Source organism: Macrobrachium nipponense, chromosome 19 (genome assembly GCF_015104395.2).
Source record: "Macrobrachium nipponense isolate FS-2020 chromosome 19, ASM1510439v2, whole genome shotgun sequence".
Classification (NCBI taxonomy): Eukaryota; Metazoa; Arthropoda; class Malacostraca; order Decapoda; family Palaemonidae; genus Macrobrachium; species Macrobrachium nipponense.
In genome coordinates this window covers 85,751,968-85,773,409 of record NC_061088.1, presented here as the reverse complement: position 1 = coordinate 85,773,409, position 21,442 = coordinate 85,751,968, and the positions used below count along the sequence as shown (strand labels likewise).

Sequence of the window (21,442 nt, the reverse complement as noted above, 5' to 3'; positions counted from 1 at the left end):
TTTAATTTTTCAATGTTTATTTTTTAGTTTTCAATGTTTTTTTTTAGTTTTCAAGTTTATTTTTTGGTTTCAAATGTTTTTTTTTGTTTCAATGTTTTTTTTTTTAATTTTCAAGTTTATTTTTTTAGTTTCTTTTTTTCAATGTTTTTTTTAGTTTCAATGTTTTTTTTTTTCAATGTTTTCATGTTTATTTTTTTAGTTTCAATGGAATTTTTGTTTCATTTTCAATGTTTATTTTTTATTTTTTAGTTTCAATGTTTTTTTTAGTTTCAATGTTTATTTTTTAGTTTCAATGTTTTTTTTCATTTTCATGTTTATGTTTCTTTTTTTAGTTTCAATGTTTTTTTTAGTTTCAATTTTGTTTTTTTTGTTTTTTCAATATTGCAATGTTTATTTTTTAAGTTTCAATGTTTACATGTTTCAACAATGTTTATTTTTTAGTTTCAATATTTTGTTCATTTTCAATGTTTTATTTTTTAGTTTTTCAATGTTTTTTTTCATTTCAATGTTTATTTTTTAGTTTCAATCATGTTTTTTTCATTTTCAATGTTTATTTTTTATTTTTTTTTTAGTTTCAATGTTTTTTTTTTTTTGTTTCATTTTTTTTCATTTTCAATGTTTTATTTTTTTTTTTTAGTTTCAATGTGTTATTTTTTAGTTTCAATGTTTTTTTTTTTTTTTAATTTTCAATCAAGTTTATTTTTTAGTTTCAATGTTTTTTTTGTTCATTTTCAATGTTTGATTTTTAGTTTGTTTTTTTTCAATGTTTATTTTTTAGTTTCAATGTTTACTTTTTTGTTTTTTTGTTTCAATGTTTTTTTTTTAATTTTCAATGTTTATTTTTTTAGTTTCATGTTTTTTTGCAATCATTTCCAATGTTTTTATTTTTTATAGTTTCAATCATCAATGTTTTTTTTTTTTTTTTTTTCATTTTCACAAAATGTTTATTTTTTTAGTTTCAATGTTTTTTTTTAGTTTCAATGTTTTTTTTTTTATTTTCAATGTTTATCTTTTAGTTTCAATGTTTTTTTTTTTCATTTTCAACTGTTTATTTTTTAGTTTCAATGTTTTTTTTTTTCATTTTCAATGTTTATTTTTTAGTTTCAATGTTTTTTTTTTTTCATTTTCAATGTTTATATTTTTTAGTTTCAATGTTTTTTTTTTTAGTTTCAATGTTTTTTTTTTCATATTCAATGTTTATTTTTTTTAGTTTTCAATGTAGTTTTTTTTCATTTTCAATGTTTATTTTTTTAGTTTCAATGTTTTTTTTTTTTCATTTTACAATGTTTATTTTTTTAGTTTCAATGTTTTTTTTTTTCATTTTCAATGTTTATTTTTTTAGTTTCAATGTTTTTTTTTTAATTTTCAATGTTTATTTTTTATTTTTTTTTAGTTTCAACAATGTTTTTTTTCGTGTCAATTTTTTTTCTTCAGTTTCAATGTTTTCTTTCGGTTTCAATATTTTTTAGTTTCAATGTTTTTTTTTAATTTCAATATTTTTTTTTAGTTTCAATTTTCTTTCTGTTTCAATATTTTTTTCAGTTTTATTGTTTGTTTTCAGTTTCAATGTTTTTGTCATGTTTTTCTTCAGTTTCGAATATTTTTTTCAATTTTCAGTGTTTTTATTTTCTGTTTTTTTTCAATGTTTTTTCTCTTTCATATTTTTTTTCATTTTTCAGTGTTTTTATTCTGTTTCAATGTTTTTTTTAGTTTCGATGTTTTTTAGTTTCAATGTTTTATTTAGTTTCAAAATTTTTTAAGTTTCAATGTTTTTTAGTTGCAATCCTTTTTTTCAGTTTCAATGTTTCTTTTCAGTTTTCAATAATGGTTTTTTCAGTTTCAATATATTTTTTCAGTTTCAGTGTTTTTTTCAGTTTCAATGTTTTTTTCAGTTTCAATGTTTTTTTTTTTTTTCAGTTTCAATATTTGTTCAGTTTCAATGTTTTTCTTAGTTTCAATGTTTTTTTTTTCAATGTTTTTTTTTTTTTCAACACAATCCCTTTTGCCTTATGGCGTTCTCTAGGCACAAGAAACATTGAAGAATGAGACCCCAGTTGAAACTGATCATCTTCGGAGGCATCATCACCACTGTCGAATAATTTGAGATTGCACCAAAGGGTCCTGAGGTCCTTTATTAGGTCCTTTTATTTTTCCTCACACCGTTTGGTGGGCTTGTTCCATACGAATAGGTTTCATTTTCCGAATGATAATAATAATATTGTATTACCACGATACCTTTGCGTTGGAAATAAACAACGTCACTTCTGTCCAGTCGACTAACCTTTAACCATCGTTTCAGGTCCTCCTGGGTCCTCTCGACGTGCCTGTGATCAGTTTCTTTTGAGTCCCAGTCCTGAGACTGGGCCCAAGTTCTGAGACTGAGTTCCAATTCTCGAGCCTCAGATCCGCGGAATGGCATGACGTCGAATTTCAGGTGTTGCCAGGCAAGGATACGGTGCTGGTGTTTTAAGCATCATTCCTAAGCTTAAAGATGATATGAACCTGAGTGTTTTAAGATGGTCTTGGTCAGGTTGAGAGAATGGAAACGATGTGTAATTCGAAAAATCTGGTGGGAGAGGGTCTGGAATAAGTTGCTCAGTAAACCAAGAACGCAAGAATGAAGTAAACCCATAAGGAATATAGGATTCTCTTCTCTCTCTCTCTCAGTCTCTCAGATTCTTCTCTCATCTCTCTCTCGTCTCTCTCTCTCTCTCTCTCTCTCTCTCTCTCTCTCTCCTCTCTCCACCCACGCTGCAGCCAACAATGGTCAATATATTGGGCAAAATATTGGTTGGTTTCTTCAAATTAATCTTTTTTTATACTTTTGACGAATCAATTTGGCTTTTATTTTGATCACATGGGGGTCATTCCAAAATTGTAAAACCTCTCCTATTTCTTGGTTTTTCCCTTCCTTGCAGTTTTCTATCCTACTTTTTTTAGTGAAGAACCCTTTAAACATGGTTTGGATTAGAGTATTAATAGGCTGCCCATCCCATCAGTCTCTGCAGTCAAAAAAATAAATAAATAATAAAATAAAATAAATGAATAAATAATCCTCCCCCCGCGTCCCCCCTTGCAATAATACAATTTTAAGGAGAGAGATCCTTGCTCCCTCGTCTTAATTGCGTCAGGACCCTATTGGTAGTCTGTGCCTGACGAAGGAAGCGTCTCGCGGTGATTGTCTGAAGGACGGCTGCTGGAGGGAAGGAGCCCTTTCAGACGGTTAGTATACTGCTGGCGTTGTTGAAGAAGCTAGGTGATACGGGCGTGAGCTTTTAATTACTCCTTGGCGCTTGCGTATAAATGTCAATAAAGCCAATCGACCAGAATAAGATATAAGACAATCACAGAGAACGAATGCTCATCTGCATTTTAAATGAAACTGCGCCGGTGGCAAATGATAGCAAAATAGCCAAATAGAATAAGATAATAAACGAATAAATGGAAAAATAAGTCACAAAATTAAATTTCGGGTCATAGTCATAAATATATTAATGTGTTGATATTAATATATAATATTTATTTTTTAATACTTTGTTGAGAGAGAGAGAGACTTGCCAATAAATTGAGTAAGGGAAAACGAAAGCTTCAAGAAGAGATTTCCAAAGCCTGGCAGAAGGGGGATGAGTAAGTTCCAAAAATCGTACAATTCGAGATTCACTGATTTCTACAAAACAAATTTGAAAAAATGTGGCCTACGGGCCACACTGCTCGCCTGTTCCACCTAAAATGCACTTGTAAGTGCTGTCAGCAGTTAAGATCTTTTCTTATATTTCCTGTGAAAAACTTTAGGGGTCAAAGGTCAACCCTATAGACACCGGAGTCTACTCTATGTGAGGCTGGATAATATAATATTAACTTTACGAGCTCCAGCCCGGTAATCTAGCCGTCACTGTTTTCCTAAATATTTAAATTTTTAATGCTTAAGACCTCAATTGTGGTCCCGTCCCGGCCACCCGGGACAATAGTTTACACAACTCTGATCTACTCTACATGAGGAAACTTTGGCTCCAGTTTTTAACATTGTAATCCCTTTTGCCCAAAAGTGCCACGGGCCAAGTCCGGTTGGCATTGATCCTGAGGTACCGGAAAAGTCGAGAAGGTGAAAAGTTCATTCTAGACACATGCATAATACATACATACATACATACGTACATACATACATACATATAGCAGCAAGACACAAACACAGACTCCGTAGAAACTTTGGACACAAAAGCTCACTATAGCTATAGGAGGTGGTGAGTTAAAACAAAGATATAATTCGAACCTCTCCCGTCTCAATTTATTCTAATTTATTCAGGTCTAATTCATTCAGTTAGTACTAGGGCATAATGCGACAACAAAATGCGCAGCCTGTCTGCCATTTCAGGACTTGAGGCTGATAAATGAAGAAACACTCCTTACCACAATACGAGGGCACTTTAATACACTACTGAAGCACTTATACATAGTCTAGGTTCCGACTGCCGAGGGGCGGCTGTTCACTTTAGGTTTTAGGGTTGTCTACCCCAGTTGGAGACTCGTGCGTTTTTAAGTCATAGGCGTATTTTATCTTTCAGTTTCAGTGACTCTTTGGTAACCTCAGTGCATTTGTCTGAGTGATACCAGTGATCGATTATGTGCGTCTGAAACATGTTTTTTAGCGAGTAAAGAATACTCATTGATTGAAAACACATAATCCCATGAAACCACAGATTAGTATCGTAATTTTCATAGCTGTTAGTTGGGGGAAACCGGTTATATGCACATTTCCTCCATATTTTCATTGGGAAACCGTTTATACGCATATTTCCTCCATATCTTTATGGGGAAAACGGTTATATACATATTTCCTCCATTTCTTCATGGGGAAACGGTTATATGCATATTTCCTCTATTTTTCGTGGGAAACCGGTTATATACATATTTCCTCCATATCTTTATGAGGAAAACGGTTATATGCATTCCTCCATATTTTCATGAGGAACCGATTATACGTATATTTCCTCCAAATTTTCATTTGGGAACCGGTTAAATGCACATTTCCTCCATATTTTCATGGGGAAACCGGTTATATGCATATTTCCTCCATATTTCCCCCATATAAACCAATTTCCCGGTGGAACTTTGTCTGTCGATGGGTTGTGACAAAACAGGTTTATTACAAAACGGTGGAAACCAGAGATGGTTTTTGCTATTAACTAGTATAAATAAGTATTAAAGTGGAGTGACGTTTCAATGTGCCGTTGCAACGAATTCAATTCCACTTTACTACTAATACACCAAAAGCTTCTTCAGTTCGGGTTGCGTAAAGCTAAGGTGATCGAAGGTTTGGTAAGTGTAAATTTGACCTATAATTTTGTGTAGATTTAACATCTAATTATTTGTAAATTTAGCTTATAATTATGTCTGAATTTAGCCTATAATTTAGTGTAAATTTACATACCTATAATTTTGTGTAAATTTAACATATAATTTTATGTAAATTTAACCTTATAATTTTGTGGGAATTGTGAATATTAAAGAGTTTAACCTAGAGAACTTTTAGGTAAATTGAAAATTTGGTGTAGCCTAATATATATTTGGAAAAAGGTTATAACTAAAAGTACATCAAGACTAGTGTAGCATTTTCTAATCAAACGAATTCTCTCTCTCTCTCTCTCTCTCTCTCTCTCTCTCTCTCTCTCTCTCTCTCTCTCTCTCTCTCTCTCTCATGGCATTGCTAGGCTTTGTCTTTTAATGTAGATTATGCAAGCATAGTTGAAGTTTAAGTTTTGTTTTGTTAAAACTTTTCACAATTAGGTAAGCTACTAGATGGGATCTCTCTCTCTCTCTCTCTCTCTCTCTCTCTCTCTCTCTCTCTCTCTCTCTCTCTCTCTCAGCTAGGCTAGGTTGTCTGTAATGTACTAGGCTATATGCAAGCGTACTCATGGGTTGGTTTTGTTTTGTTACGGTAAACAATCACGGACGATCCATTGTCATCACGCTGGCCGGGTCTTATTCACTCGATATTTAATTGATGAAACAAGAATACAATTACAACTTTAAGCATACCATTCAAAAGATTGAAGTTTCGTCAACATAATATGATATATGAAAGCCCCATACGAACTAATAAGCATGTGACGCTCTTCCTAAAATATGTTTTCAAGGCAGTTTTGAAATCCAATATAGCGGCTATCGTCAGGCTGGCCGGTCTAATCACGGACAATCCACCATCTTTCCCAGCCTTCCCAGCTCTCATTTGAACAGTGTTAGCGTATATATGTAACGTTTATTGATCTTACTCAAGATTGCAGTTGTAATCAGCACAATGAAACAACATTTTGTTGCCTATATTAGTGAAAGTATGAAACTTGTTATTCCTGGGGTCATGGTTTGAACTGAATTCATTTTTACCTTGTAATCGGTGGTTTTATCCTTACTGCCATCACAATTGAAACTCCACAGTACTTATTTGATTGTAATTACTATACACATTTTGGTCTTGATTCACTCCACATTGCACTTGAACCACGTTGCTGTTCCTGGTTCCTAAGTACTCACTCCACAAACACAGTTACGAGCAGCAGACGACAACACTGAATATGAGGTGCAAAGTTTTATTCCCTTAATTATTTACTTTTACTCATTATTTAGTTTAACGTTACTTCAAAATTTTTATTTAATTCATGTCTATTATCCCCTTTTTGCAACCAAATTAACCCCAAAAAATTACAAATATTTCGGATGTATACTTACGAGCAGACGACGCGAGGAAAAATTACTCATTTTTGCCAATCTAGTGGAGCGTCACACATACGCCGATGCATTTACAAACTGTTCCCATGAATTCTAGTCGTCATAGTAATGCAGTAACGATAAAATTGCTGTAATATGTATATATGCTACAAAGATATGCTAATTTCACTTATTTTCCTGGTTTTGTGTAAGTCTTATACCTAGTTTGGAGGGTAAACACATACCAATTGACAACACTGATAAACAATTGAAGAGCGCAAAACGCCGCAAAGAATGCCGTAGTCCCCTTGAATAAGTACAAATAAGTGCTGGTAAGAGTTCAGGTGTACGATTGTTTTGTTGGGATGAAAGTGCCCCAGCATCTATGGTACAAGTGGTGTGTGGATTTAGCACAGGAAATGGGAAGTTTATTGACACAAGCGACTCCGCAAACATCGATAATGGCGTCAATCTTCTAAATATTTTGAGTTGTAAGTAAAAATTTTTGAAAGCGTTTTGGTGAAGTTTGCACTGCGTTGGCCACCCTTTTCATTACCCTCTTGTTTAAATCTTAAAATATGGCCTTAATTTCTAACTTTGGGGAAAATACTTGCTACGAAAGGAGAGTAGCGGTCTTTAGCTCCTTCTCTCGCCAACAACAACTTGTGACTGATGGCCATCAACGGTGTCAGGACGCGTTAAAAGTACTTTTTCGGAGGGAGGCCAGTCCGTGATAGTCAGGTGAGTTTGGGTGGGCCAGTCCACGCGGTGTTTTACCCTAAAGCTTTTCACAGGTAAATGTATTCTTTCTCTCTCTCATCTCTCTCTCTACTCTCTCTCTCTCTCTCAATGCTAGTTATTAGGCCAGTAAAAATTTATAGTATCTCCATTGCCTAGGTGCCAAAATTTAAAAAAACTAAGGAAATGGATTTTTAAAACTGAGGATTTTTCGTACATAGGGTAAATGACCGAACAGTGACACAACAGCCACCGACTCTGGAATGCAGCCACCTTCTCAAAAAAGTACTTTCTAATTCGCTGCCATAAGCATCAGTCAAGTGTTGTGGCTTATCCAGGCAGTACACCGAGACCTCTATACTGCTACTTTTTCCTAATAGTGTTTTCTCCTTAATTACAAAATAATGGCATAATTTCAGTGCATTTTTTGGAAGTGGCCACGTTCCGAGAGAGGTGGCCGCTGTGTCGCCTGTCAGTCATTTACCCTAATGCAGCCTATCCATTGCCCTGAAATGAGTCCTTTGACATCTATTCTAAAACTGGCTTTTCGGATACTTTATAAGTATGAAAATTTTTATGTATACTATTTCTATTGCAAACACTTTTTAGCAGTTTAACTTGTGTGTCAAATGAAGAAGGCAACTTTAATTCGAATGGTAGGACTAATAACCTCCTAAGGTTAGGTAAGGTAATGAGATTAGGTTACTGTTATAGGCCCTATTTATGTTGCACCTTTTTCGTTCATTCTTCCTCACAAAAATGTTTTCCAATAGAGTTCCCTCCATTACTGTTAGGTAGTGGGTTAAATTGTTAACCTAGCATTTGCAGAGGAAATAAATATCAGTTCTTCATAATCATATTCAAAACATTGGATTACAGTCTATTATGGTTTTGCTTCATGTAAATCAGATTACAAAATAGCATTCTAAATACTACTGTATCTGACAACTTGATTTATGGGAGATTTGCACATGAATAGTACTAACCACATATTCTATACTTTCAGACCTGGTTAGAGAAGCTGAAACTTTATAGAGAATGAGGGTCATCACAAGAAAAATACATCCAATCTTCATGACAAAATGCATCAGAGCAACACTAAAGAAGCAAAATTATTTTTCTCAAAGCTGTCAATATTTCTCACAGAAAGCTGATGGTTTTGTTCAATTAAGAAAGGAAGAATTTCACGTCAATCCTGGATTTGGAACCTTTCGTACCACAGGCAATGTTGGCTGCATCATAAAACCTGCCAATCCTCATGTAAGTCTCTCTCTCTCTCTCTCTCTCTCTCTCTCCTCTCTCTCATCTCTCTCTGCTCTCTCTCTCTCTCTCTCTCTCTCTCTCTCTCTCACTCATTAATTTGAGGTACCATCTGTTGGGCTCATTATGCCACATTTGTGAAACTGAAATTGTCACTTCATACTGCATGTTATATTGTATGGAAGATTCATGTATAAAGCTTAAGGTCTTTGGAGTCAGTTTTGGTGTAATCTAGTTCAAGATTGAATTTGTCCTGGTAACTAAGGTCTTATTTTATTTTGCTAGTGATGTTCCTTGAAGCAGTGATTTTATTCTCCTAAAATGCACTGTTTGTTTAGTCTTCTTCTGACAAAGGTAGGGGTTACTGTTTTTCCAGCAGTTTGTCTGCACACCTATGCTTTCATCAGAGCTACTCCTACGTGGGATTTTAGTCAAGCTTAGGAATAAATTAAGGTCTTCAAGCATAGATCGGCATGATAAGAGATCAGCCTTTTAGCTGTCCAGCTTCATGTCCCCATACCTGACTCATTATCTCGGCTCCCCTTACACTACTGAAGGGATTTCAGTCAAACTCGACAACGGTAGACAGATACACATACATGTGCTTGCAGGGATATTGTTCATATCCATCACTGTTGTCACAACTTACTGGGTCACAGCTCTTATGTGAATAAAGGGATATCTGTCAAACTTTGCACAAAGGTAGACTTGCGTGTATTTCCTCTTTCAATTGATTGTCATGCATTATTATTATTCATAGGGGTTAGTTTTTCCAGACCTCTGATCTTCAAGTAGACTCTTCTCGGGCTGGTTCTCAGGGATCAATCTTGAGAAAAAAAATACAAATGAAAAATAGAATAAAAAATAAAAAAAAAAAATAAATAAATTAATTAATTAATTTTGTAAGAATTTAGACTTTGAGAAACCTGTCTTATTTAAAAAATTTATGATGTTAGTATTGAAAAATCTTTGCTTTCAGCAAGAATACTTTTCATTTTTGAATTCCATAGATAAATAGATCTTTGCTGGGTCCAATTTTGGGCACTCAACAAGTAAAGCTGTACTGTCATGGGGTTTTTTGACATCTGCTACACTTCATTGGGTCAGCATGTGGTGTTGATATCAAGTGACCGCCATGCGAGAATCTTGTGTGTCCTATACGGAGCCTTGCTATATCACCTCTTTTGATCTTTCCTCCTGAGGATTGTCCTCCATGCATACACGTCAGTTTTTTATATTTTTAAGTTTTATTTGTTGTTGGCACCGAGGCCCATTCTCCTTTCCAATCCTGATAAATCAATGGTTTAACAGATTTTACCCAGTCTGACAATGGGCATGTGTAATTGTTGGAGGATAGCGCAGGCTAATTTGGCAGCTGATGTCTGCATATTTATTTCCTTTCATTCCCATGTGTGCTGGGATCCAACATATTTTCCATTGATAATCCTGATTGGAGGAGTTGATGAATTTTTATTTGTATTTCCTGCACTATTTGGTTTCCTGATTTATACCGTCTTATAGCATCTATAGCGCTATGTGAGTCACTGAAAATAAGAGACACTTGCTTTTGCCTCAGATATCTTATCAAGAGCCATCTGTATGGCTGTGACTTCAGCAGTAAATACTGATGATATTAAAGGTAGGCGGTTTTTTTTTATTAACATATTTTTCGAATATGCAGATGCTCCATACTCCTCCAACATTATTTTTTGGAGCCGTCTTTATATACCATAAATTTGTTTCCTTTCTTTCTAATGTGCTCCAAAGGCATGTTTTGCTGTACATTTCTGTACTTGTCATTTGCTTTTTGAGTAGGTAAGAAAGAAAGGGAGGTACATATCTTTATTCGATTTAAAATCCACGGTGGTGGCAATTCTATTGGTGGGTGAAAAATTGGATCCATGTTATGCAAGTTCATTATGTATCTAGCTCTTTTTGGGAAAGAGCTAGTACTATTAACTGCTGTTACTGGATTACAGTTTTGGAAGCAGTCAGCTACAGGAGACGATCCCGCTTGCATTGAAAGACCTCTTCGTATTGTTATCAAAATACGGTGATGTTTTAAGGGCAAAACACCTGCCTCTACCAGAAGTGAGTTTGTTGGGACGATTGGAATGCTCCTGTGCACAATCACAGCCTTCATGGTGCACTGCATCGAGAGATTTTAATGCAGATTCTTGAGGCGGATGAATATATCGGACAGCATTAATCTATTATGGATAAGACTGTTGCCTTAAATATCATTATAAAATGTCTTGCTTTGCTCCCCAATTAGTGTGTGATAACTTTTTTTAATATGGAAAGGGCTTGATGCCCTTGGCTTTAATGTATTTGATGTGGTCCTTTCCATTTTAAACTATTGATCAAATATCACTCCTAGGTACTTGATTTTTGTACAAAATTGTATTTCAGTGCTATAAAGGTGAAGTTTGATTGTCTGGTTCTTCATCCATCTTTTGTCCTTGTAGAAGACGATTGCTTTTTGTTTTATCATTTGAAAATTTAAAAATCCAACTGAATTTTATCCAACTACATATATTTGAAATGGCAGTACATGAGAACTCTCTGAGCATGTCTCAAATTACTACTCGTATAGTAAATGACAAAGTCATCAACATATAAACTGTTTTTTACACCACTTGGTAAATTTATAGTAATGTCATTGATTGCTAAAGCAAACAATGTACAGCTCAAGACACTACCTTGAGGGATTCTTTCTTCCAGTTTATAGGTTACTGAGTAGGAATTTTCTACTCTTACTTGAAAAGTTCTGTTTGTTAAAAAGTTCTTAATAAATATTGATAAGTGGCCTCTTAGTCCCTTGGAAGGAGTGGAGTTTTTGCATGATGTTATGTTTCCATGTTGTATCGTATGCTTTTTCTATATAAAAAAATGTAGTCTACTGTGAATTTCTTTTGTTCAAAGCCTTTTTTGATATGATCTTCTAAATGTGTTAAGGGATCTAGGGTTGATCTGCCAGCTATTGAACCAGACTGTGTTGGTGTTTTTGAAAATGGATTCTTTGGTTTATTACATACGTTAAATCGTGCATTACCATTTTTTTTTTTTTTTTTTTTCTAAGATTTTGCATAGGTAGGCAACTTGTTATAGATATCGGTCTATAATTGGATGGATTACTTGCATCTTGGAATTATTTGGTGGGCATGTTTCCATTTATCAGGAAAAGACACGTTTAGAGCCATATATTATAAAATTTTAATAAATATGATTTAGCTATAGGAGCTAATTTTTCTATAATTTCAAATGATATTTTATCATATCCTGGTGTGGAGGGATGACAAGAGTTGATGGCATTATCTAGTTCATCCAGTTAAAAATAAGTTATATTCCAGGTCTTCAAGAGTTTCAAAATTGAGTATTATATTTTCTTGTTTTTCTGATATTTTGAAAATGTGTATCTAGGCTGGAGTAAGCACTGATGTTTTCAAATGCTTTCCAATTATATTTGATATTTCATAAGTATCATGGTATATTTTTCCATTTAATTGTATTGCACTTCTTGGAGGTCTTATGTGTTTTCCATTGATTTTTCCTTAATCTTTTGCCAGATATCCCTATGGATGTGTTTGAAGATATGTTTTTTTGAGACATATTCCTTCTATGATGCGATTTTTTCAGCTGGGTATTACTGTTTTTCTAAATTTGGCTGTATATTTGTTATATAGTGGTTTAATGTGGTTAATTGTTATGTTTTTTGTTATAAACTATTTTTTTTAATATGTTTTATATATAGGGCATTTTGTTCAGTGATTCAAGGCGAGTTTTGAGTCTGTTAAGATTGCGACCCAATCAATATGTTTTATTTTACTTAAGGTTGTTAAGGTTGGGTTCCACCATGGGACAGGTCGATTTTGTGGAATGTGATTTTGGTTTTTGGAATACTTTTATCTGCAGCATTTATTATGAAGTTTGAGAAGGATTCACATGTTGTATTGGTGATCTTCATTAGTGGAAGGTGGTATGTTTCGAGTGAATAGGAAATATTTATCCCAGTTAGCTTTTTGAATATTATATCTTGTAGGTGGCAATATTTTGATATTACTTAAGTAGTTCAGAGTGATTGGGAAATGGTCACCTGTTTATGAATCGTCTAGGACGTTCCATTCAAATTTCTCGGCTACATCATTTGAACATAATGAAATGTCAGTTGACGAAAGGTTAGATGTGTATTTGAAAAATATGTTGGAACTTCACTTTCATTGAGACAACACAGGTTATGTTTCATTATAGTATTCTCTATGTTGATTCGGATGTGTCAGTGGGGTGTTATTAGTTACTGTATCCCATAATGGATTATGTGCATTAAAATCTCTTACTATAAGTAGGGGTTCCTGTAATACTTTTGCTAATAAGTTCAGAAAAAATCACTAAAATTTGCATTGAAATTTGGTTGGTTATATAAATTACAATAGTGATTTTACTTTTGTCAGTCATATACAGTTTAATTGATGTTATTTAATATGGCATAGATGGTATGTCGAAAGGTTCATATGTAATGCTATTATGAACGCATATGGCTGTGCCTATTTTTCCACCGTTAGTTGGTGAATAACAGGCAATTTTATAGTGTTGGATATTTGTAGGGTTACTTCCTATATGTTATAGACATATGCACATTGGGTTGTGGTCTCGTATGATTCTTTGTAATTCACCCAGACGTAGTCGGGTTAAGAGACCATTTACTATATTCCATTGAATGATTTTATATTTCATTATTGGGAGGAATTGGTGTTAAATTCTGTAAATTGATTGCTGATTTTACTTTGCCTCGTAGTTTATATGCATTTGAATTTATTTGTGGTTTTTTAATCATTGCATTTGTATGTTAGTTATTACATTCTGCAGTTGTTTGTTTTTCATAATTGAATATTAACAGGTCTATTTTTTATTTTATAATTTCCTTTATGTATTTTGAGGATTCAGAACATAATTCGTTCTCCATGTTGGGGTGTTAAAAAAAGGGCAACCTCCTTAACCTTAAACGCCGACTCCGGACGTATTTTTACGTCGACATTTTTTGTCCTCTCGGGTGCCGACTGGACGTATTTTACGTCGACATACAAAAGTTTTTTTAAAAATTCGCGGAAAAAATACTTTTAGGCCTACCAGCCGAAAACTCTTGAATCTCGCGCCTTGGGGGGGGGATGCTGGGAGTTCATGGATCAAGGTGTTGTTTTGTTTACAGTCGTTACGCAGGCGCGCAAGCGCGAATTTTCTTTTCTTGCCGCACTAAAAAGTATCTGTGACACATCTCGGAAATTATTTCGTCACTTTGACATAATTTTTTTACCATTTTAAATTAGCGTTACATGGAGTATTATATATGAAAATGTGCGCATTTTTATGTAGAATACAAAAAAAATACTCATGATTGTAGCTTTTTTATCAGTTTTTTGAGATATTTTCATATAATAACGTATAAGTGCCAAAATTTCAACCTTAGGTCAACTTTGACTCTACAGAAATGGTCGAAAAACGCAATTGTAAGCTAAAACTCTTATATTTTAGTAATATTCAATCATTTAACTTAATTTTGCAACTAATTGGAAGTCTCTAGCACAATATTTTGATTTATGGTGAATTTATGAAAAAACTTTTTCCTTACGTACCGCGCAGTAACACTTCCGAAAATAATCATACATGCGATTGTGGTAATGTTTGCACCATTTTAAATTAGCCGTTACATAAAGTTTTTATATATGAAAATGTGCGCAATTCAGTCACAATACAACTAAAACAACCCATGGTTGTAGCTTTTATCAGCTTTGAAAATATTTCATATAAAAATGATAAGTGACAAATTTCAACCTTCGGTCAACTTTGACTCTACCGAAATGGTCGAAAAAGCAATTGTAAGCTAAAACGCTTATATTTTAGTAATATTCAAGCATTTACCTTCATTTTGCAACAAATTGGAAGTCTCTAGCACAATATTCGATTTATGATGAATTTATGAAAAAAAAAAACATTTCTTTACGTCCGAAAAAATCATACGTGCGATTGTGGTAATGTTTGCACCATTTTAAATTAGCCGTTACATAACGTTTTATATATGAAAATGTGCGCAATTTTATGTATAATACAACAAAAAATATTTGAAGGTTGTAGCTTTTCTCATTTTTGAAATAAAATTTGCATATAAATCATGATAAATAGAACCACTTCGTTCGGGTCAAATTTGACTCTACTGAAATGGTCGAAAACGCAATTGTAAGATAAAACTCTTACAGTCTAGTAATATTCAGTCATTTATCTTCATCGTGAAACAAATTCGAGTCTCTAGCACAATATTTAAATTTATGGTGAAATTTTTTAAAAAAAACTTTCCTTCCCTCCGTGCGCGGATTCTCCGCCACAAATCTCCGAAATTTGTAAGTCCCATTCTCGGAATATTTGCTCCGTTTCATATTAGGCATTTCATAGAGTTTTATATATGGAAATGTGCGCAATTTCATGTAGAATAAAACGCAAAATATTTGAAAGTTGTAGCTTTTCTTATTTCCAAAATAATTGCATATAAAAAATATATATAAAAAAAAAAATTAACTACATTCGGTCAACTTTAACTCGTCAGATATGGTCGAAACTGCGTTTGTAAGCTAATATTCTTACAGTATAGTAATATTAAAATCATTTTGTCTTCATTTTGAAAGAAATTGGAAGTCTCTAGGACAATATTTAGATTTATGGTGAATTTTTGAAAAAATTATGTTTACGCTCCGTGCGTTACGAATTCATGCATTATTTTGTGATAATATTTTCTCTGTGTTGCTTTTATCGTTTTACAATTTGTTATATACCAAAATGATCGCAATTTAGTGTACATTACAACGAAAAAAAAGTAACTTGTTACCTTTAATCGTTTTGCGCACAGCGCGATTTGAATACAATTATATATGAAATTTCATTTTTGCGCTATCATATATCGCATTATTTATATATGATAATGATAATTTTTTTCATTTCTGATGGTTGCATACTAAACTTCAGGCAATGACAAAAAAAAGGAGCCAAAAATGAACTCTTAATCTTCAAAACTAAGCGCGCTATGATTTTTTGAAAAAAATATTTTTTCCGCTTCCGCGCTCACTCTGAAACGTCTCCGGCACACGGGAGACATTTTTTTTTTTACCGCTTCGGCGTTTAAGGGTTAATTTAGTAAAATTGTCTATACAATTTCGTACTGTGTCCTCTGTCTTGGTAGTTAGTTGGTTATATGTACTTACAAAGCATTCATTACAACCACAAGATGAAGCATGTTTGGTAATGTTAATTATTGGTTCAGAAGTATTTGGTCTAGCTTTAGAAATTTCTGGTTTTGTAATTTTATTGAGTCCTTTTCTCTGTAGTGATAAGGACTGTTGGTTGAGGGGTATTTGTTTTGTTTGTTGTTAATGGAATATTTGGTCTTGTGGATGGTTGGGGGGTAATAGTTATATTTTGGTTTGGTTTAATGGTATGGTTTTCATTAAAATTATTTGATGGGAATTGTAAAGAGTGATCTTTACTGTCCAGATGTTGGCTGTTTGATTGAGATTGAGGGTAATTGTGTATTTCCACTTGTGCTGAGGTTAGTTTAATATCTTTTTTAAAATGTTCTCCTGGTGTAGTTGGAGTTTCTTTGGATTGATTGTAATTTTCAATATTTACTTTTTTCCCTTAGGTGGGGTTCTTTCCAGAATTTCTTTTTGCCAGTTCGATAATTATCTTATTTAACTCCTCTTCCATTGGAAGTTCTTTTCCGTGGATAACTGAATGCATCTATGTAGTATGTTTAGTGGTGGTATTGGTTGTTGTAATATCACTTTTATTTTTGGGTTTTCAGTATTATTAGTATTAAATTTAGTTTCTATGTTTATTATCTCTTGTTTGTTATTGTGCTGCTTGATATCTTGATTTTTAGTCACATTTGAAAAGGTGGGGGTTTTTGGATGGATTATTAACTCCTCTTACTTTTAGCTCAAGTCTGGCTTCCATGACTGACGTTCCTGTCCTATTTATTAACAACTGAAGTTCTGTGTTATATTGGTAAAATGAGCACTCCTTAGATTTTGCGTGATGGGCTAGTCCACAATTAACACATTTTGATTGATTACAGTTCCAATTAGTGTTATGGTCATCTGATGCACAGACTGCACATATAGCCTTATTACGGCATCTTTTGTATGTGTGTCCATACCTTGAGCACTGTGTACATTGTAATGGTTTTTGGAACAAAAGGATGAACTTCTCTATATTGTCCAAGAATTTTATTTTAAATGGTAGGTCTTGGCCTGTAAATTTTATTTTGGCAATGTTGATATTTTTATTTTAATCTTTCCTACTTGAAATCGAGTATATTGTAAATTGTGAATATTGTTATATCTCAATTTTAAGGGAGTCGTACAGTAGTTGTTTTGAAGGAAGCTCCTGCTCGCTATTGGGTAGGATGATTGTACCTTGTACATAATTCAATGTTTCGTGGCTTGTAATTGTTACTTTTATATTTATCTGTTATACTTATAAAGGCAGTGGACTGCTTTTTATTGGTTACTAGGATAAGCCATTCATTGTCCTTGTGTGTCCTGCATTCCATATCTTGTGTTGGATATATGTTAAGTAATTTGTTTTCTAGTATCGCTGCTGAGACTTTGTTGTCAGCTTTGAGGACTAGAAATCTTGACCAGTTATTTGGTCCAAAGAGGTCATCAAAATGTACTGATGTGGGATTAAGTCGGTAATTTTTGTTTTTGTACATGAACTTTCCTGTCAGACATATACTTAGTTTACGTCTCTGACGTCACGACAGAATTCAAAACTCGCGGCTAACGCGACAGGTGTCAGGTGATCTACCTTACCCGCCGCTGGGAGGCGGGTGTAAGAACCATCATACCTTTTCTTGCCAGATTTTTTCTGTCGTCGGTGTCGACCCACACCTGTTGTCGGTACCTCTTGACAGTTTGATTCTTTCTCGTTTTTCGCCCTGGATTGTTTCTACGGACTTTTGGTGAAGTTACCCAATCTTTTGGCCTGGCATTTCGCGATTTGTGGGACAGTTATTGGACTTTTCTTTGGATTTTTCTTGGATTCATGATGTCTGATGTTGATACTAGAAAAAACTGCTATGTTTAGAGTTTGTTGTATGACTGATGTAAGGTGAGGCTACCGAAAGCTGCGGTAGACCCTCACACGGTATGTTTGAAGTGTAGAGGGAATGAATGCACCTTTAATAACCCTTGTAATGAATGTGAAAAGCTGAATGAGGATGAATGGAGTCTTTGTCTTCCTACTTGAGGAAGCTTGAAAAGGATAAAGTTAGGAAAGCTTCTTCCAGGAGCAGTAGTAGATCGCGTATTAGCGAGTTGGATGTAGATAATCCTATTTTTAGAAGTAGCTCCTTTGTCAGTTTCAGCTCCTGCTCCCTGCACCGAAGCCGAAGATGCGCCTTCGGAAGTGGCCTCAATGAAAGCCACCATTCGCAGTATGAGGAGAGGAAAATCAAGCAACTAGAAGGTAAGAGTGATTCCAATAGTGATTTGTGCAGTGAAACCCAGTGCAGTGGAGGGTGCGTCTGATAAGGCTCCCTAATGCTTCCAGGCCTAGACCTCTTCCAGACTCCCAGTTCCCAGTGGAGGAGGAAAGTCGAAAGCCGCAGGAAGGTTAGGGGAGCATCCCCAACGGTCAGGCGTCCCTCGGTAGTCCTGTTGATCGTTCCCAGGCTACCTTGGATCGCTCCAAGAGAGAAATTTTTGCGCCAGTGCTTCTCGTCGCCTCGCCTTCTCCTAAAAGAGGATGGAGCTCTTCGGAAGAACTCGCGCCCTTTTTTTTCGAAGAGAGCTGAAGAAACGGCTCCCTGCGCCCGCCCTTCCAGCCCTGAAGTTTTTCGGAAGAGCCTGAGGTGGAAGCGGAAGAAGCGTAAGAGATTCAGGAGTATCGTTCCCGAGCGGAGTCGAGCCTCGGTTTCTCCTGTTCACGAGTTTGTGAATTCTCCTGCCAAGGGTGTTTTTTTGGCTAACCTTCAGGCGCAGATTTCGGCTTAATGGCGGGCTCTCTTTGCGTCTCTCGTCGTAGGAAGGATGTCTCGCTCCGTAAAGAAGTCCCAGGCTCCCCTCTCCTGACTCTCGCTATTCGACGGAAGCGGCGCGCACCTGTGCGTTCGGATTCTCGCAGGAGGCTTTCTGCTTCGGACAAGATCACATCTGCGTCTAAGCGTATTATTCGCCCTGTCAGACAAGTTTCTCCTTCGGACAAGGAGCAAACTGCGTGTTAGGAGATCCTCACCCTACAGACGCTCTTTCGAGGACAGGATCGCTCCCCTTTGACAGGCGCCAGAAGCCTAGTAGGCACTACTCACCTCGTAGCCGCTCCTCGTCTCGCCTCACTCTCGGTTGACAAGCGCCCCCCTAAATCGGACAGGCGCCCCTTCGCTGGACAGGCGTCAAGAGCTTGTTAGGCGCGTTTCGCTGGCAGGCGTCTCTCCCGACTTTTACTCGCCTCGAGTCAGGAGCCGAGAGCCTAGCAGGCGCTTCTCCCCTGGTAGGCGCTCACCTAGTAGGCGCTCGTCGCCAGAGATTCTCTCGCCTCGGTTTCAGGCGCCAAGTGGTTTAGAGAATGGTAGGCGCTTTTTCGATTATGGCATGCGCCTCCCGTCCCCGCCTGGTAGCCGCTCCCTCCTTTGGACAGGCGCCAAGAGCGATAGAAGTTCTTCTTCAAACAGGTGCTCTGCACCTGAATGCGCCACCCTGACTCTTTATTAGGATTCAAGAATCTGAGAAACGCACTCCTCCAGACAAGAAGGATGTGCAAGTAGACACTTTTCTGAAGCATTGTCTCCAAGACGTATACGTCTAACTTCCTCTAGAGACCTCCTTTAAGAATAGTCGCGCCTCTAAGGATCAGGAGGGCTCTTCAGCTCAGGAGGAAAACAGGACCCCTCAGAAGAAGAGGGACCAAAAGACGCCTCAGTTTCCTCCATAAGAGACTAACAGAGTTACTCCTGCAAGAGTTTTGGAGATATCCTTTCTCTGTGGTCCCCCTTCTCCTCTTTCGTTATCTCCATTCGAAGACGTCGAAGGTTTCGTCTGTGTAAGGGATGAAACCACTGTTTCCATGAAGAAGGCGCTGAGAGGTTTGGGGAATGGAATGGCCTTTCTAAGAAGAGAAAGGGAAGACGGTTTTTTTCTTTCCCTCCGTCTAAACTGACCGGCAGATTGGGATTCTGGGTACGAATCGGGAGAACCTTTAGGCCTCGCTCTCCCTTCGTTACTGCGGACTCGGACTTCTCTTCATTTAGTGGATTCTGCTCGCGTTCCGCCCTCTTGTCGCCAAGACTACGTGGGAATGAACGAACTTGACATTACTGAAGGGAATGTTCCGAGTCCTGGAAAGTTTTCAACTTCCTTGATTGGTCTTTAGGTGTTCTGGCTAATAAGACCCAGACCCCAGATGCTCTGTCTCCTGAAGATCTTAACTGTGTCCTCACTTGCCATGGATAAAGCAGTGAGAGACGGATCGAGTGAAGTTCTCCTCACGTTTGGAGCGGGAGTGCTTAAGAAAACGGTCGTCGGTCTACTGTTCGTTTCTAACGAAGGCAGTGTCTCATGCGCAAAGGGGGCTCGCTCCTTTATGCCTCAAACTCTCTCCCTCTTCTGTCCCCAGAAAATTATCCAAGATGTCTCGAGTGCCCTTTCAGCTAAGGCTATCAGGGACATGTTAGGCCAGCGGCGGCCAGGAAACCTCGCTCTGTCTTCCAACCCAAGACCAAGAAAGAGACTCCTCTAGACAGGAGCCCTTCGAGGAGGGACCCGCTGTCAGAGGTTCTGCAACCAGAGGGACTAGACCTTTTAAGAGAGGTAAAACCCTTCTCTAAGTCAGTCAGTGGGAAGAAAGGAAATAGCGGTCAAGGGACTCCAGACATCAGTGTGTGCCAGAAACTACTGAAATTTGCCCGACGTCTGGGCCACAAAGGGCAGACAATTGGTCCTATCGATTGTCAGCAAAGGATACCTCATTCCCTTCTCGTCAGACCACCATTGACGACAACTCCGAGGGAGTTGGTTGGTAGCCAAGTACAAGGACCCCATCATGAATCAAGCCCTTTCTCTAGCAGTAGATCTCATGCTAGAGAAGGAGGCCTATAGAACTAGTGAAAGATCCCCGCTTCTCGGGCTTTTTTCAAAAAACAAGACTTTCCTAGTTCCGAAGAACTCAGGAGGAATGGAGACCGGTGTTGGATGTAAGCGCCCTGAACGTCTTTGTGGAAAAGAGGAAGTCGCCATGGAGACAACTCCTCAGTGTTAGCGGCTCTTCGTCCAGGGGACGGATGGTGTCTCTAGACCTTCAGGACGCTTACTTTCATTGTGCCGATCCATCCTCTTCACGGAAGTATCTACGATTCATGATGGGAGGAAACATCTTCCAATTCAAGGCCTTGTGCTTCGGCTGTCAACTGCACCCCAAGTTTCACGGGGTTAATGAAAAACGTGCGCAGTGGCTACATTTGGAGGGAGTGAGGGTGTCGCTTTATCTCGACGGGACTGGCTAATCAGAGCAGAGTCTCAAGAAAGATGTCTGGAGGACCTTAAAAGACCCTTACATTGGCAAGTTTCGCTGGGATTTTCTGGTGAACTTCCAGAAGTCTCAATTAATCCCCAGTCAAGAGAGGATCTCTGGGGATATTCGGATAGCTTCTCTGGCTTTCGGGCTTTTTCCGTCGCCAGAGAGGATAGCTCGTTGCTACGAG

General features: G+C 36.5%; 1 pseudogene; it reads left to right on the top strand.

Annotated features, from left to right (window-relative positions):
* The first annotated feature begins 5,048 nt into the window (after positions 1 to 5,048).
* The window catches only part of LOC135212223 (protein FAM185A-like), a 30,056-nt pseudogene continuing 13,662 nt past the window's right edge, over positions 5,049 to 21,442 (top strand).